Source organism: Stomoxys calcitrans, chromosome 5 (genome assembly GCF_963082655.1).
Source record: "Stomoxys calcitrans chromosome 5, idStoCalc2.1, whole genome shotgun sequence".
NCBI classification, from domain to species: Eukaryota; Metazoa; Arthropoda; class Insecta; order Diptera; family Muscidae; genus Stomoxys; species Stomoxys calcitrans.
Window position 1 is genome coordinate 34,922,261 of NC_081556.1, and position 17,888 is coordinate 34,940,148.

At 41.8% G+C, this 17,888-nt stretch overlaps 1 protein-coding gene and 1 long non-coding RNA gene across 2 annotated transcripts in view; both read left to right on the plus strand.

Annotated features, from left to right (window-relative positions):
- LOC106089588 (metabotropic glutamate receptor 2) overlaps positions 1-17,888 on the plus strand; it is a 492,052-nt gene that overhangs the window by 218,575 nt on the left and 255,589 nt on the right. The window lies entirely within an intron of this gene.
- LOC106090767 (uncharacterized) lies at positions 6,599-7,069 on the plus strand. Its single transcript, XR_001221894.1, has 2 exons — positions 6,599-6,722; positions 6,802-7,069. It is a non-coding gene; the product is annotated as an uncharacterized LOC106090767 (long non-coding RNA).

Here is a 17,888-nt window from a genome sequence, read left to right on the forward strand (position 1 = left end):
TATGGTGAAGGGTATAAAAATAGATTTAGGCCTCTGGCAATGTCTAATAATGGATTCGGAGGCCAGTTTGTTTTTAGATTTTATTAACATTTCAAATCAAGGGAGCTTAAAATAAAAACTTCTCTCCAAAGAGGTGTCGCTTTGGCTATTAAAAGCAGGTCCCTTATTATTGTCTTTAAACTTGAATCGGACGGCACTCAATAATATAGGAGATGTTTGTCTCTGTTCCCTAATGTAATGATCCCATGGACAAATTTGCCTTTTCAGGAGCTGAAAATTATGTGTGGTAAATATTTCTAAAATACATTTCAAACTGCTAAACTCAAGGCCATATTTACCCGTTTCTAAAGTTAAAGCAGCGTCATTTCATGTCAACACCAACTTTATTGTAACTCGGAATGATTTTTCCCCCCCAATTTTTTTTCAACACATATCTTAACTATAAAAAATGTTTCTCTGCTCTGTACCATGTCAGAAAAATTTCAGCTTACGTTGAAAGTTTTGTACTTCCACTTCTGCCACACCATAAACTCAATGTATTTTTCGTTTTTTTTTTTTTTTGGCAAACACATGCATCACCTTTTTTATTTTTTAACGTTCTCATCACCAACATCATCGTGGCACTCATAATTCTTGACTTAACTTCCCCTTATGGCTTGCTAGTTTACTTCTCAGCGAATTGTTGACATATCCTGTTAAAGTTTAGTTTTTGTTTTTAGCAACTTGGAAATTTGGCAATGTTGCTCAACGTACACATCCGTATTTTCCTAAAGTCAATGATAGTTATTTTGCATACCAGACTACAAGCAAACTTTTCCAACATTTTCCGTTGCATAACAAGCCAGCATTGTACTCAAAATGAAATAGAGTGTAAAGATGAAGACAAGATTTCATACATTTCCACGCAATATATTATTAAGGTAAAAAATGACTTAGATAAACCGCGTGCATTCCATTAAGGAACAAGAGAAACCGACTTTCCAAATGCACTTGGAAGGCATGTTGCTCACCTATGCAGCACATATTTTTCGCAAAGTATTGCATTTGAATAATATTTTTTTTGTCGTGAAACCACGCAATATTGTATGGGTCTCTCAGGAGTTAAATACTCGTACATTCATAATTTCAATTCGAATTGTTGCCAGCTTATTGCCAGCCATACAATAATCATAATGTTGATTATTATTATGGGCCAAACGATAACAACAGATAATGTAGAATATTTAAAATGCATTTAAAATAATATGAATTTTAATTTGTTGATAATTAAAAATTCATGAAGCCAATTGAATAATACCGACCTTTGGCATTTTGAGGTTTATTTATCGATATGACATTTGCACATGAATTATTAAAGTAATAATTTTATAGCTTTTCAATTCATTGCAATAAGGCCATATGCCACATAACAAAATGCCAGAGCAATAATAGGACAAATTCATTCTAATTTATTCTTTGCAATGAAGACAGAATCGCTTCAGTGTAAACAAGTGGAAATGTCTTAGGTTCGACCTGGGCGATTCCTGTATGTGCTCTCTGTAGATTATTAAGACGATAAATTGAACGATCGATACATCAGTGCTAATGCTATTAAGGACAGCTTTGATTGAAACCCTATAACAAAAGCAAGATAGCCTTTCTTGAAGACCATGCAAGACTAGAGGAACTGCTATTCTAATCTTTGAATCACCGACAGTATGAATCATTGAAAGGGAGATATCCTTTCTTGACCCTAGGAATCATTGAAAGGAAAATATCCTATCTCGAAGACCATGTAAGACTAGAGGAACTGCTATCCTAATCTTTGAATCACCGACAGTATGAATCATGGATTGTATGAGGCTGATGGGAAACTGAGACCTCAACAAGTTAAAAAGAGTTGTGTTCTATGAATTCAACAAGCTCAGGTCTAAATTGTATCGAAGCGGTGGGTTTGGGGTCTAAGGAGATGGCTCATCAGTTGTTGCACAATGATTCTCTGAGACATTATCATGAAGATTACAAAAACCTGGTGGGGTGATGGAAACGGGAAACCCTTCTTACATACTTACTTTAACTGGCTATGACAGAACATTTGTTCCACTAGCCGAACGTAGAATAGCGTTTCAAGCTCCTCGATCTTCTGCGCTCATTCTAAAAATCTCTGAAACCATGTTTCGAGGTGTTTCCCACCACTTGATCTTTCTCGGTTTACGTGTACCACCGTGTTTGCCTTCAAAAGACTTCTTTGCTGGAGCTTCTTCATCCATTCTGACAACATGACCTAGCCAACGCAGCCGTTGTATTTTGATACGTGTAACTATGATTTCGTCGTCATACAACTCGTGGGTCATAAGTCACCCATATTCTCCATTAACTCAAACTGGTCCATATATTTTACGAAGCATCTTTTTCTCAAATACTACAAGAATTGCCTCATCTGCCCTCACAAGCACCCATGCCTCACAACCATATAGCAGCACGGGCAGTATCAGTGTCTTGTGTAGTGTAAACTTCGTCTGTCGAGAGGTGCGGGGATACCAAACTAAGACATAATAAGAAATAAGAAATACCTTTGAACGTAAAGGGGAATCGTAAGCGGCTTTGTAGTCAACAAAGATAGGGTAGGTGTTGATTTGTCCTTCTCGGGTCTTTTCCAGGATTTGGAGCAGTGTGAATATCGGGTCCAGGGTGGACTAACCAGGTCTAAAGCTAAATTGATAGGGCCCAATCATCTCATTGACTTTAGGTTTTAATCTTTCATACAATATGCTCGAGAGTATCTTGTATGTGATGGGGAAGAGACTCTGTAGTTGGCACATTCCGTCTTGTCTCGTTTTTTGTGTACGGGTCATACTATGCTGAGGTTCCAATCATCGGGTATGCGTTCTTCTAACCAGATTGCGCAGATAAGCTAATGCATACGCATTATCAGCGTGTCGCCTTCGATCATAAATAGTTCAGCGGGTAACCCATCGGCTCCTGCTGCCTTGTTGTTCTTTAGTCGGGTCACTGCTAATTGGACCTCATTCTGACTAGGAGGTAAATATTCTATACCATCATCAGGGATTGGTTCTGTGGTATCCCCTTCGCCGCCAACGTCGGACACTAGCAGTTGAGTGAAATGTTCTTTCCATATCCTCAGCATGTTATCTGTGTCAGTAACTAGATTTCCTTTTTTGTCTCTGCAGGAGGATGTACCTGCACCAAAGCCATCTGTTTGATGTTTAATTCTTTGGTAGAATTTCCGGACTTCATTCTGACCCTTGTACATCTCAATTCGCTCACACTCACGGCTTTCCACTTCCTTTTTCTTCCTGCAAAATAGACGTTTCTCCTCTCTCCTTTTCTCCCGATACCTCTCCTTCATCTGGCGCGTAGCTACTATGTGCAGGGTTGCTCTATATGCCGAATTCTTGGCTTCAATAGCTTCTCGACACTCTTGGTCGTACCATGAGTTTCTTTGAGGAGGCTTCCTTAACCAAATACGGATTTCGCCGCATTGGAGTGGGCCATAGTTTGCCACTGCGCTATTATATCATCAGAGTGCTTTCATCAAGCAGTTGAGTCAGTCGAGTGAAGTATGCCTTGCCATCTGTTGTGTTTGCAGCTTTTCAATGTCCAGCTTCCGTGCAGTGTCAGATCGTACTTTCCTCGCCATGTTCAAACGGGTGCGAACCTTTGCTGCAACAAGGTAATGATCTATATTCGCTCCACGGATCGATCGTACATCTAACACGCTGGATGAATGCCTTCCATCTATCACAACGTGATCAATTTGGTTCCTCGTGTTTTGATCGGGTGACAGCCATGTTGCTTTGTGAATATTTTTATGTTGACTAGCGCAAAGGTTCGAATCCTGGCGAGACCAACAAAAAAAAATTCAGTTGCAGTTTTCCCTCCTAATGCTGACAACATTTGTGAGGTACTATGCCATGTAAAACTTCTCTCCAAAGAGATATCGCACTGCGGCACGCCATTCGGACTCGGCTATAAAAAGGAGGCCCCTTATCATTGAGCTTTAACATGAATCGGACTGCACTCATTGATATGTGACAAATTTGTCCCTGTTCCTTACTGGAATGTTCATGGGCAAAATTTGCATTTGCATTTTTATACCCTCCACCATAGGATGGGGGTATACTAATTTCGTCATTTTGTTTGTAACTACTCGAAATATTAGTCTGAGACCCCTATCCGATTTGGCTGAAATTTTGCACGACTTATTTTATTCTTACTTTCAACAACTGTGTTAAATAAGGTTCAAATCGGTTCATAACCTGATATAGCTGCCATATAAACCGATCTGGGATCTTGACTTCTTGAGCCTCTAGAGGGCGCAATTATTATCCGATTTGCCTGAAATTTTGTACAACGGTTTCTCTCATAACTATCAACATACGTGTTTATTACGGTCTGAATCGGTCTATAGCCCGAAACAGCTCCCATATAAATCGATCTCTCTATTTTACTTCTTGAGCCCCCAAGGGCGCAATTCTTATTCGAATTGGCTGACATTTTACACAGGTTTCCAACATTTAATTAAATTGTGGTCCAAACCGGACCATATCTTGATATCGCTCTAATAGCAGAGAAAATCTTTTCTTATATCCTATTTTTGCCTAAGAAGAGATACCGGGAAAAGAACTCGACAAATGCGATCCATGGTGGAGGGTATATAAGATTCGGCCCGGCCGAACTTAGCACGCTTTAACTTTTTTTTTTTTTTTTTAAATCTGGTGCTACTACCATGTTTTTTGGCGCGGCGAAATCTTTTAGCCTCAACCCATAACTGGACGTTATTTCGTTGAGGCTAAACTTTCCGACTGTTGGACCAAAAATTTCTTCCTTCCCTATCTTCGCATTAAAATCTCCCAGAGCGATTTTAATATCATGTGCGGGGCAGCGGTCATATTCTCTCTCTAGGCGCTCGTAGAAAATATCCTTAGTCTGCTCGTCTTTGTCTTCCATCGGAACATGGGCACAAATAAGGCTGATGTTAAAGAATTTGGCTTTTATGCGGATTGGAGCTAGCCTCTCATCCACCGGAGTAGAGCTTGAGACAAGGTGTTTCAGTCCCCACTTACCACAAATCAACACCCAAATTCATGCCTCGTGTTATGGCAGCTATAGTATAGTTCGTCACCGTTTGGTGTTGTAGTGACGCCATTCCCAGCCCATTGCACTTCTTGTAGAGCAGTAATATCTGCCATGTACTTCTCTAATACATCCACCAGCGCGTATACTGCACCTTCTCTATAAAGAGTGCGGACATTCCAGGTGCAGATCGGCAAATCATGGTCCTTTTTTCGTTTGCGTGGGTCGTCAACGTTAGGGGGGAGGTCCGTTTTTACTATTCCTTTGGGGGCGGATTACTGGCCCAGCGCCCCAACCTCATGGGTTGTGTGGGATTGCACATGTATCCCTTGTTGTGGGAGCTGCTTGCTCCAAAATCCGACACTCGCCGCCAGCCGCTCCGAACCTGGGAACAGACGCTGATGTTGCCCATTGGTTATTTGAAGTCGCCAATAACTCGCCTTGTCATCGCAAGTATCATTGGCACTCAGTATTTAATTAAGAGCCAGTGCCACTTGAATTCTCACTGATACTCTCCTCTCGAAAATCATCATAGCCCATCTTCGAACTTAACTGCCTATGGACAAAAAAGTACCTAAGCAGAGTTTCAGCTCAATTTCTCTATTTTTAAAGACTGTAGACCCCTTATCATTGAGATTAAACTTTAATCGAAATGTTCAGGGGAAAAATTAGAATTTGCCATATACACCATTCTCCTCTACATTGTAAGATCTCGACCCCGTAAAGGGCATAGTGAGTTATGTTAAACCCTCCGATATCTATGCCCAGTATGGTCCAGATCGTTCCATTTTTATACCCACAACCGAAGGATGGGGGTATATTCATTTTGTCATTGCGTTTGACACATCGAAATATCCATTTTCGACCCTATAAGTTATATGTATTTTTTATCAGCGTAAAAATCTAAGATGATCTAACCATATCCGTCTGTCCGATTGTGCGTCCGTTTGTCTGTCCGTCTGGCCGTCTGTCTGTCCGTCCGTATGTCCGTCCGTCTGTCCACCCGTTAATCCGTCCGTCTGTCCACCCGTTAGTCCGTCCGTCTGTCCGTCCGTCTGTCCGTCCGTCTGTCCGTCCGTCTGTCCGTCCGTCTGTCCGAACGTCTGTCCGTCCGTCTGTCCGTCCGTCTGTCCGTCCGTCTGTCTGTCTGTCCGTCCGTCTGTCTGTCCGTCCGTCCGTCTGTCAGCCCGTCAGTCCGTCCGTCTGTCCGCCCGTCAGTCCGTCCGTCTGTCCGTCAGTCTGTCCGTCCTTCTGTCCGTCCGTCTGTCCGTCCGTCTGTCCGTTCGTCTGACCGTCCATTTGTCCGTCCGTCTGTTCATCCGTCTATCTGTTCGTCTATCCGTCCGTTTATCCGTCTCTCCGTCTGAAGTGAACATTTATTACGCAATCTTCCTTTTGTAAGTAAATTCCTTCTAAAACACTCTATGTTTTTCACTTAAACTTCACTTTACATGTTCCTAGAAAATAACATCCAAAAGCAGTTGTCAATTTTTGGTACATTTTCCCATAATTAACACTTCATTTATCACACGTCGTCCCAGTTGATGGACAAGTCTTGGGAAGCCGTATTATAATATGCTCATTTCCATAATATCGAATTGTGTTCATCCATCTTAAAGGATAATAAAAACTTCTACGCTGTCATGGTAAGGAAAAAAATACGTCTGTCAAGTTTGCCTTTCGAAATTTCAATCCAATTAAAATAATGCTAAAATCTTTCATTAGCTATGCCTCAGTTTGGCAAAATGTAAAAGCCCCGAAAAACCCGCCCACACACACACACAAACACACAATAAGCGATGGGGAAGCAACCTTCAATCAATCTTAGCCATCAATTTATCAAACAGAACAGTAGAAGAAGAAATAAAGGAAGCAAGAAGAAGACATTGAAGCAAAACCACATTGCATATCTGTGGGCTTAATAAAGATTCTATTTTAGTGCTTAAAATTTGTATAGGACAACGAAAAAGTTAAATACACGCATATTGAAAAATTCCTTCTTTTTTATCCTTCGGTTTTCTTTGCTTAGGCCTTACATCCAAATCTTCAATTACAGCTCCCCAATTCCCTTTACGGTGAAGCGTGAAGCATGTAATTGATTTCGACCACCTTGTTAGGGTCTAGCCACAAATAATCTCGGGAAATTGACCCAAAGCTTATTTGTTTTTAATATTTTCAGTAGCTTTGGTTACTTTGCTGTAGGTTTTGATTGCTTTTCATATTCAACATTTTGTTACCTGTCCAATGGAGAGTAATAAAACCTACCTTTGTTGACGGAGATTTTTATGACATATACCATACCAACCCTGATGATTTCGGGTCAATAAAATTTTTGTTTCCTTTCTGTCAGAGTAGCAGCTTGATGACATGGCCAAGTCATAAAATGTCCTTCGTGATATCACAGCGTTAACATTATTACCAACACCAACAATTCCGGCAAGGTAAGTCACCACTTTATTTGTAGCTGGCTTTAAAGTGTCGCTTGTTGTGAGAATTTTATAGCCATGAATTGGTTGGTTGGTTGGGTTTTGCCACCGCAGCAGATTTTCATAATTTAGCGGAAAAATAAAAAAAAAATTATTTAATTTTTTTGTTATTTTATGTAGACAAGTAGTCTACATGGTCACCATTTGCCGCTGCTGTGAGCAAATTTTACGTTTACAGAATGAACTTCTTTTAAACTCCTGGAACATTTCTGAGTGCCGTCAAAACTTCACAGGCAAATTTCAAAGAGCGGAAAATAATAGTCAATATGGACGGGCGAAGAGAAAATTGAAGAGTGATTACGGGAAACATGGATGGCGACTGCGACAGCAGGTAAAAAACAAGCAAAAAGGCGTTAAGTTCGGCCGGGTCGAACTTTTGATACCCACCACCTCGTGTATATATGTAAACCACCTTTCGCCAAAATCATGTGAAAAAGGCATACTCTATGCACCATAGCAGTTGCATCGAAATATGTTCCGATTTGGACCAAATGCTTACAAGTATTTGGTCGGTCTATATGGCAGCTATATTCAACTCTGGACCGATCTAGGCCAAATTGAAGAAGGATAACGAAGGTCGTAACACAACGGACAATAAATGAGCCGTAACAAAAACGGACAATAAATGAGCCTTTTAGGGGCCAAAACCTTAAATTGAGAGATCGGTCTATATGGCAGCTATATCCAAATCTGGACCGATCGGAGCCACATTGTAGATGTATGTCGTGGGGCCCAACGTAACTCACTATCCCAAATTTTCACGACATCGGACAATAAATTCACCTTTTATGGCCCCAAAAACCTAAAACCGAGAGATCGGTCTATATGGCAGCTATATCCAAATCTAGATCAATCTGTTCCATATTGCAGAAGTATGTCAAGGGGCTTAACTTAGCTCACTGTTCCTAATTTTGGCGACATCGGACAATACATGCGCCTTTTAGGGACCAAAAACCTTAAATTGAGAGATCGGTCTATATGGCAGCTATATCCAAATCTGCACCAATCTGGACCAAATTGAAGGAGGATGTCGAAGGGCCTAACAGAACTCACTGTCCCAAATTTCAGCAAAAAACAAAACCGAAAACCCAATATGACTTCTTGAGACCCTACAACCCTCTACCAATACCAGATTTTGTTGTTACAAAATACTTCAAATACAAACTAGGCTGATAAGGATAAATTTTAAGCAGAACTCATGGTGGTGCACGCTTTTACTTGTTGTTGGCTGTAGCGTGATTTTAACAGACAGACGGACGGACATAAGAATATGGCCTTAGACTTATACCGGGCTTAGGTTGCGGTTGAAAAAAAAGCCCACCATGAAAAGTGAGTTCACTCGGGGGCCAGTCTGTCCCATTGTTATACCATTGTGAGAAGTGAAAGTGTGATTGAAAAGGTCTTGGAACCACCTGTAAAGACCGAGGTCTCATTCTGTCCAAGTATAGGAATTCGCCTCCAAATTCAACCTTTCGGGAAAGCGGAACCCAAAGAGGCTTTCTCATATTGATCTCTGTGCTGCTTAGTTTGAGAACCTTCCCAGTCTGCCAACCGCATCCATGGTATCCAGAATGGAACGGCGGCCGTATTCTTTCTACTTCAGTATGCCATACCCTCAGACTAATAGCTAATTTGGCGGTACAGTTTTGGATGTACATCAACAGTTTTGGATGAACATCAACGCTACCGTGATTCCGAAGCAGAGTCCTTGCACTATCTGGAATTCACTGCTGCGATTTCTCTTCTCTACAGCATTACACAATACCAGTGCCCCAAATAACAGCAATGGTCTCACAATTGCCTTGTAATCCCAAAATTTACAAATACAAAGTTTGCCCATGAATATTCCACTAAGGAACAGGGGCAAAATTCTCACACATCAATGAGTGCAGTCCGATTCAAGTTTTAAGCTCAATAATAAGGGGCCTCCTTTTTATAGCCGAATCCGTACGTCGTGCCGCAGTGCGACATCTCTTTGGAGAGAAGCTTTACATGGCATAGTACCTCGCAAATGTTGCCAGCATTAGGAGGGGAAAACCACCGCTGAAAATATTTTCTGATGGTCTCGCCAGGATTCGAACCCATGCATTCAGCGTCATAGGCGGACATGCTAACTTCTGCGCTACGGTGGCCTCCAATCCTAAGAGAAGTGTAGGAAGATAAAGTGCTCTTAAGAAATCTTCCTTCACTCCGGCTGAGCTAACAAGGCCAAGGAGATGTTATAGGGGAATCCTCACGAATGGGAAGATTCCCCCTAAGGAGAGATGAGCGATGTGAGACGTAGATAGCGAAGAGAGTTACCAAGAGAGTTAGGAAAATGAACTGAAGTTGCTGCGAAGTATCGTCTAATATTGGAGGTCTCTCTCTCTCTCAACATCTGAACTAGGCGAACAAGCTCCTAAGAGAAGTGTAGAAAGAGAAAGTGCTCTTGAGAAATCTTTCTTCTCTCCGGCTGAGCTAACAAGGCCAAGGAAATGTTATAAGGGAATCCTCACGAATGGGAAGATTCCCCCTAAGGAGAGATGAGCGATGTCTGCAATGTGAGACGTAGATAGCGAGGAGAGTTACGGAGAGAGTTAGGACAAGTAAAAGCGTGCTAAGTTCGGCCGGGCCGAATCTTATATACACTCCACCATGGACCGCATTTGTCGGGTTCTTTTCTCGGTATCTCTTCTTAGGCAAAAAAAGGATAAAAGAAAATATTTGCTCTGCTATTAGAGCGATATCAAGATACGGTCCGGTTTGGACCACAATTCAATTTTATGTTGGAGTCTTGTGTAAAATGTCAGCCAATTCGAATAAGAATTGCGCCCTTTGGGGGCTCAAGAAGTAATATAGAGAGATCGATTTATATGGGAGCTGTATCGGGCTATAGACCGATTCAGACCCTAATAAACACTCTATTGGCTCAAGACGTCAAAATCCCAGATCGGTTTATATGGCAGCTATATCAGGTTATGAACCGATTTAAAACTTATTTGACACAGTTGTTGAAAGTAAAAATAAAATACGTCATGCAAAATTTCAGGCAAATCGGATAGGAATTGCGCCTTCTAGAAGCTCAAGAAGTCATGTCCCCAGATCGGTTTATATGGCAGCTATATCAGGTTAAGAACCGATTTAAACCATACTTGACACAGTTGTTGGTTATCATAAAAAAACACGTCGTGCGAAATTTCATTCCAATCGGATAAGAATTGCGCCCTCTAGAAGCTCTAGAAGTCAAGTCCCCAGATCGGTTTATATGGCAGCTATATCAGGTTATGAACCGATGTGAACCACACCTGGCACAGTTGTTGGATATCATAACAAAACACGTCGTGCGAAATTTCATTCCAATCGGATAAGAATTGCGCACTCTAGAGGCTCTAGAAGTCAAAACCCAAGATCAGTTTATATGGCAGCTATATCAAAACATGGACCGATATGGTCTATCTACAATACCAACCGACCAACACTAATAAGAAGTATTTGTGCAAAATTTCAAGCGGCTAGCTTTACTCTTTCTGAAGTTAGCGTGCTTTCGACAGACGGACGGACGGACAGACGGACAGACGGACGGACAGACGGACGGACCGACGGACGGACGGACATGGCTAGATCGACATAAAATGTCGCCACGATCAAGAATATATATACTTTATGGGGTCTCAGGCGAATATTTCGAGAATGACGAAATTAGTATACTCCCCATCCTATGGTGGAGGGTATAAAAATGAACTAAAGTTGTTGCGAAGTATCGTTTGATATTGGAGGTCTCTCTCTCTCTCTACATCCGAACTAAGCGAACAATCGTTGGAAAGCTTTAAGAGCGCCTTATTCAAAGTTCAGCTATGTGAATAAGCTTAAAGGAAGGTTCAGAAATACACATTTGGAAATACCCAGTCCGGCTGAGCGAACAAGGCCAAGGATAGGTTGCAAGGGAATCTCCGCGACTGGGAATATTCTCCCTACGATCCGAGCTAGCGAACAATCTCCATGGCGGATCTTAGGAAAGCTATAAGAGCAACTCTTTCTACTTTCAGCTATGTGAACAAGCTCAAAGGAGGGACGTCGGAAATAGATATTTGGATGTGACAAAATGAATACCCCGTGCTTCGATGGTTCGTATATAAAAAGGATGTTTTTATCCATCCCTTAGGAAAATACTAGAGCCGCAACTTGGTTTTTTTAGCCACACATTATTCCAAAATTCAATTAATAATCTCTCGACCGACTTGCGCCAACCAACAATAACTTGAGTATTGTTTCGCAAAAATTACACAACATTTTAAACAAATGAACAAAAAAACGGTGCATGATAAAGACCATGTCATAAACCAATTTCATCATAGGCTTTTTATTCATTCATCTATAATTTTATTTCTGAGCTCTTTATTAATATGCGAAAATCAATTTTCCCCCATCACTTGCACTGACGAATTGATCCTTTGAGTGGGTGTTTCATACTGCACAGCCCACAGTTCTTGATGATAAATAAAAAAAAATAAAAATAAATAAATAAAATTGTATTTGGGACTTTTTCTCAATCAACTGAGAAGTCAAGAACACTTCTATCGCTTGAGCACAATGCAAGTCTGTCAAATAAGCTTTATATGCTCTTCGACCCCCCTTCCTGTTTTACAGCGTACCAAAAAAATCATTTATGGCGTATATGTGTTTGGAGGGTTTAATAGTACCAGCAGCAGCAGAGGCAGCAGCAGAAGGAGCTCTGGTGTCAAGGGTGAATTTTGTAAAAGCAATCAAGTCTATAAATTCAATTAAAATAAATCATTGGAAAATTGAATTTTCGCATAATGAAGAGGCAGGTTGATCGAAGCCTCTGAGGTTATCCTTTTGTCTGCTCTGAGGGGTGGTGTAAAAAAAATTGGTAAGTGAGCATAAGTAGATACAAGTAGAAATGCTTTCAATGAGGTTTACTCAAAGCATTATTCGCAGGTAAGCGCACATGGTTAGCATGTCCGCCTATGACGCTGAACGCCTGGGTTCGAATCCTGGCGAGACCATCAGAAAACATTTTCAACGGTGGTTTTTCCCTCCTAATGCTGGCAACATTTGTGAGGTAATATGCCATGTAGAACTTCTCTCCGAAGAGTTGTCGCACTGCGGCACGCCGTTCGTACTCGGCTATAAAAAGCAGGCCCCTTATCATTGAGCTTAAACTTGAATCGGATTGCACTCATTGATATGTGAGAAGTTTGCCGTGTTCCCATGTTCATGGGAAAAATTTGCAATTCGCAAACGCGAAACTGCATTCGTTATACTTACGCTATGAACTAAATTTCAGAGGTTTTATGGAGACACCTCACATTATGGCATTTTCCGGCAAATCTCTGGAGTCAGAAAGAGCTCATAAGAACGTCCCATGCTATAGAGGAGAAAAATTGTGTAAAATAGAGAAACGCATACCCTCCATTTTTTCCTTTCGATACCAATAAGCAAACTACGAAACATTTTTACTCAATCATTACGAAATTTTTCACTTTCTATCCAGAGGATAAAAGTTGGCAATTTTGGTAAAAATTTGTTCGATTTCGATCGTGGATTTTTGCAAGAATGAGGCGCTTTGCTCCCTATTATCGCAGGATGGTTGAGGATGTGCGATGTCTAGTTCTATGTCCATCATTTTTCTCAATGTTAACTCATGCGTGTCACTGGTTAATAGACACTACCTACAGGCTTTTGTGAGGGAGCGAGATCCGGATGTGCTGCTTTTGGCGGAGCATAAGCTCTCGAACTCTCACAAATTCGCTTTAAATGAATATAGAACTTTTCGTCAAAAGAGGATTAGATGTGGTGGTGGTGGTACTGCTGTCCTTGTGAGGGAGACGTTTGCGTGTGAGAGGGTTGTGGTTGACACGGGTGCTGTGGTGTCGTGTGTGGTGAGGATGTGGCTTTTCGTCTAAACAGGATTAAACGTGGTGGTGGCGGTACTGCTGTCCCTGTGAAGGAGACGTTTGCGTGTAAGAGGGTCATGGTTGACACGGGTGCTGTGGAGTGGTTAGGATACGACTTAGAGATGGCTCTTCAATCGCTTTTGCTTCACTCGATCTTAGACCGGGAGATGATTCTTTGCCTGGTGATTTGGAATCGATGAGAGTAGTGGGAGTGGTGAGATGGCTGTTAGTGCAGACCTGAATGCGAAAAAACCTTCGTGTGGGGTCTGGAGTCAAACACGAGAGTTAGGAGCATAGAGGATCTGCTCCTGCGATCGTCCAATTTTGTTACTTGCCCTGCTGATGAGCCAACGCGGCCTAATGGCGCATCTGGCTCCCAGCGATTGGTGATGGTCGATGTTGCACTATCGAGTTCGAGTTCAATCGGATGGACGCACGTCGATATTTGGGTTGCCCAAAAAGTAATTGCGGATTTTTCATATAGTCGGCGTTGACAAATTTTTTCACAGCTTGTGACTCTGTAATTGCATTCTTTCTTCTTTCAGTTATCAGCTGTTACTTTTAGCTTGCTTTAGAAAAAAGTGTAAAAAAGTATATTTGATTAAAGTCCATCCTAAGTTTTATTAAAAATGCATTTACTTTCTTTTAAAAAATCCGCAATTACTTTTTAGGCAACCCAATAGATCGTTGTTGGGGCGCTGTTTGGTGGCTTGTTTGCTGCCTGTTAATAGAAATGCGTCAGTAGAGGAGATTGGCCTGTGCTTTGAGGACTTGGGTGAGGACTTTCGAGGTGCGATTGAGGCTTCTGTGCCCAGGATTCGTGCGATTAGGGGTATGCCTGCATTGCCTTCGCGCATGCACAGGTATATTGGGGATCGTAGGAGGCTTTGCAGGGCATAGCATAGATTGAAGGATCGAAAGAGGCATGCAGTGCTGAGAGCCGAAGTTCGGAATTTGGAATTTTCAGAATTATACACTGCACTATATACCGTTTGAGGCAGAATCATCTGCAGGAGTTCTTGGGTAATATCCGTGTCAATAGTCGCACTTATGGGAATATGAAAAGGGCGGCGGGGCCGTCGAATCGGGAGCCTGTGGGTGATTTGAGAACGCCTTCTGGTGGCTGTGGTGTAGACGATGCTGGTAAGGTTGAGGATTTGGCTGCGTGTTTGTATTGCCTTCGCGCATGGACAGGTTTTTTGTGGATCGTTGGAGGCTTTGCGGGGCATAGCATAGATTGGCGGATCCAAAGAGGCGTGCAGTGCTGAGGGCCGACGTTCGGAATTTGGACAGTATAATACATGCCGCTGTATAACGTGTTAGGCAGGATCATCTGCAGAAATTCTTGGGTAATATCCATTTCAATAGTCGCACTTATGGAAATGTGAAAAGGGCTGCAGGGCCGCCGAATCGGGAGCCTGTGGCTGATTTAAGAACCCCTTCCGGTGGCTGTGGTGTAGACGATGCTGGTAAGGTTGAGGATTTGGCTGCATATATGTAGGATCTGCTAGATGATGCGCGTGATGGCGATTTCGGATGGGTAGGTCTCTGGTGTAGCTATGTCTCCCCTTATACATTTTGGTGCCACTAATACCGCAGAGACCACCGAAGAGCAGAGGTTAGCATGTCCACCTATGATGCTGAACGCCTGGGTTGGAATCCTGGCGAAACCATCAGAAAAAATTTTCAGCGGTGGTTTTCCCCTCCTAATGCTGGCAACATTTGTGAGGTACTATGCCATGTAAAAATTCTCTCCAAAGAAGTTTCGCACTGCGGTACGCCGTTCGGACTAGGCTTTAAAAAGGAGTCCCCTTATCATTGAGCTTAAACTTGAATCGGACTGCACCCATTGATATGTGAGAAGTTTGCCCCTGTTCCTTAGTGGAATTTTCATGGGCAAAATTTGCATTTTGCATATTGGATATGCTCTGCTTCTGTTGCGCCCCTGCGTTTAGCTCTGGTGTACTGTCGCCCTTTTCGGATGCAATCACGTCTGTGTTCATCGATTGAGTCATTCCACCATTGTACTGTGCCTCTGTTTGATTTTGGTCCCTTAACCCTAGGCATTCTTTATCACATCCCTTACCAATTAAGGATGTGATGCTGTTCGCTGCTATTGAGGCATTTCCGCTGGCTTCGGATTCCTGCGTATGTCGCTCGATCTCGGCTAGGAACAGGGAAGGTTCTAGCTTGTTCACCTTACCATTGCGTGTGGTTTCCTTCGCGTTTTTATACCCACCACCAAGGGATGGGGGTATATTCATTTTGCCATTCCGTTTGCAACACATCGAAAAAATCTCAGACAATCAGTACATGTCCGTCCGTCTGTCTGTTGAAATCACTCTACAGTCTTTAAAAATAGAGATAATGAGCTGAAACTTTGAACAGATTCTTTTTTTTTTTTGTCCATAAGCAGATTAAGTTCGAAGATGGGCTATATCGGACTATATCTTGATATAGCCCCCGTATAGACCGATCCGCCGATTTAGGGTCTTAGACCCATAAAAGCCGCATTTACTATCCGATTTTGCTGAAATTAGGGACAGTAAGTTGTGTTAGGCCCTTCGACATCTTTCTTCAATTTGGCCCAGAGCGGTTCAGATTTGGATATAGCTGCCATATAGACCGATCCGCTGATTTAGGGTCTTTGACCCATAAAAGACGCATTTACTATCCGATTTTGCTGAAATTAGTTACAGTAAGTTGTATTAGGCCACTCGACATCTTTCTTCAATTTGGCCCAGATCGCTTCAGATTTGGATATAGCTACCATGGAGACCGATCTCTCGATTTAAAGTTTTAAGCCCATAAAAGGCGCATTAATTGTTCGATTTTGCCAATATTTGGAACAATGAGCTAAGTTAAGCACCTCGATATACTTCTGCAATATGGCATAGATCAGTCTAGATTTGGGTATAGCTGCCATATAGACCGATCTCTCGATTTAGGGTTTTGAGCCCATAAAAGGCGCATTTATTGTCCGATTATCCGAGAATATTTATATATTGCTGCTATGGGGCGTAAGGTATGCATTTTTCACCGGATTTTGACGAAAGGTGGTTTACTTATATATCCGAGGTGATGGGTATGCAAAGATCGGCCCAGCCTAACTGAACGCCTTTTTATACCCTCTACCATAGGATGGAGGGTATACTAATTTCGTCATTATGTTTGTAATACCTCGAAATATTCGTCTGAGACCCCATAAAGTATATATATTCTTGATGGTCGTGACATTTTATGTCGATCTAGCCATGTCCGTCCGTCCGTCTGTCGAAAGCACGCTAACTTTTGCAGGAGTAAAGCTTGCCGCCTGAAATTTTGCACAAATACTTCCTTTGACCATTCACTTTCGGTTGGGATAGTAAATGGGCAAATTCGGTCCATGTTTTGATATAGCTGCCATATAAGCCGATCTTGAGTCTTGACTTCTTGAGCCTCTAGAGTCAGCAATTCTCGTCCGATATGACCGAAATTTTGCACGTGGTGTTTTCATATCACTTCCAACAACTGCTGTAAGTATGGGTTATATCGGTCCATGTTTTAATGTAGCTGCCATATAAACCGATCTTGGGTCTTGACTTCTTGAGCCTCTAGAGGGCGCAAGTCTTATCCGATTGGAATGAAATCTTGCACGACGTGTTTCGTTGTGATATTCAACAACTGTGCCAAGTATGGTTTAAATCGGTCCATAACCTGATATAGCTGTCATATAAACAGATCTGGGGACTTCACATCTTGATCTTCTAGAAGTCGCAATTCCTATCCGATTTGGCTGAAATTGTGCATGACGTATTTTACTTTTACTTTCAACCACTTTGTCAAATAAGGTTCAAATCGGTTCATAACCTGATATAGCTGCCCTATAAACCGATCTGGGATCTTGACTTCTTGAGCCTCTAGAGGTCACAATTATTATCCGTTTTGCCTGAAATGTACGTTTCTACGTCGGATCCTTCCATGGCCATCAACATACGTGTTTATTATGGTCTGAATCGGTCTATAGGGCAATACAGCTCCCATATAAATCGATCTCTAATTTTACTTCTTGAGCCCCCAAAGGGCGCAATTCTTATTCGAATTGGCTGACATTTTACACAGGTCTCTAACATATAAATTAATTGTGGTCAAAACCGGACCATATCTTGATATCGCTCTAATAGCAGAGCAAATCTTTTCTTATATCCTGTTTTACCTAAGAAGAGATGCCGGGAAATGAACTCGACAAATGCGATTCATGGTGGAGGGTATATAAGATTCGGCCCGGCCCAACTTACCACGTTTTTACTTGTTAAAGATTCATGACTTTCAAAGTCTGTGTATACCATTTCTTATTTCAGGACATCAATGTTTTTTTAGTTTTAAATTTAGTAGTCTAATATTCTCGACAAATAAAAAAATGGTCTTTTTTGTGTGCAGAAATCTCTTT